General features: G+C 39.6%; 1 long non-coding RNA gene across 1 annotated transcript; it reads right to left on the bottom strand.

Annotated features, from left to right (window-relative positions):
* On the bottom strand, positions 1–806 carry LOC107735461 (uncharacterized). Its single transcript, XR_001639417.1, has 4 exons — positions 767–806; positions 630–672; positions 190–334; positions 1–24 (listed from the first exon to the last, which is right to left on the bottom strand). It is a non-coding gene; the product is annotated as an uncharacterized LOC107735461 (long non-coding RNA).

Here is an 806-nt window from a genome sequence, read left to right as displayed (position 1 = left end):
AATCAGGTCACGAATTCCACTCATCTGTGAAGACACCACAGATAACCTTAAAGACACCTCACTGAATAAAGAAATAAATGGTGTGCATAAAGTACGAACATGATACACTGGTACTAGTAAATGGACCAGCATCCAGCAATAAGAGCACACATGACACTACAGAGCAGAAGCATAGAGGACGGATCGTACACGAGTGACATCATTAGCAGAAACACCGTCTTTCATGAAGAACTGGTCCATCACAGCCGGGTCGAGGTCACTCATCAGAACTTCTAGTGTCTGGTCTGCCTGCTTGTTCTCCCAGAACTCCGGCAGCTCCAGCGTAAACAGATACCTTCAGGACAGGAAGGAGAACAACACCACAGAAATGAACATCAGATGATCAGCTTTTTTATTTTCCCCCCCAAAAAAACTAAATTAAAAAAATGATAATTTATGAACAATTTAATAATTTATGAAACGATGGCATAAAAAAACAAAAACAAAACACAGACTTTACAATGCTAAAGTCTGGCCTTATTTAAAAGAGAAAAAATTCTGATGCATATGCAACATTTAAGACTTTCTAATGATGGTTTATCTGAAGTCAGATGGATTGTGGGAAGTCTAGATGAAGTAAAACGGCTCACCAGCAGTCTGAGTTCAGACGTCCCATACAGTAGGCTGCTCCATCTGCGCATGAAAAAAAACAAAAAAAAACCCATCTTTTAATCAGACAATACTTCATTCATAATGTTCACATCACTGTCTCATTTTTGCAGCGTACTTGGAAAAATCTGGCTGAGGAACTCGACTTCCTCCTGGAA

Source organism: Sinocyclocheilus rhinocerous, unplaced genomic scaffold (assembly GCF_001515625.1).
Source record: "Sinocyclocheilus rhinocerous isolate Xijiao unplaced genomic scaffold, SAMN03320098_v1.1 C36078382, whole genome shotgun sequence".
NCBI classification, from domain to species: Eukaryota; Metazoa; Chordata; class Actinopteri; order Cypriniformes; family Cyprinidae; genus Sinocyclocheilus; species Sinocyclocheilus rhinocerous.
The sequence above is the reverse complement of the archived record's forward strand: the minus strand, read 5'-3'. Positions and strand labels throughout refer to the sequence as shown.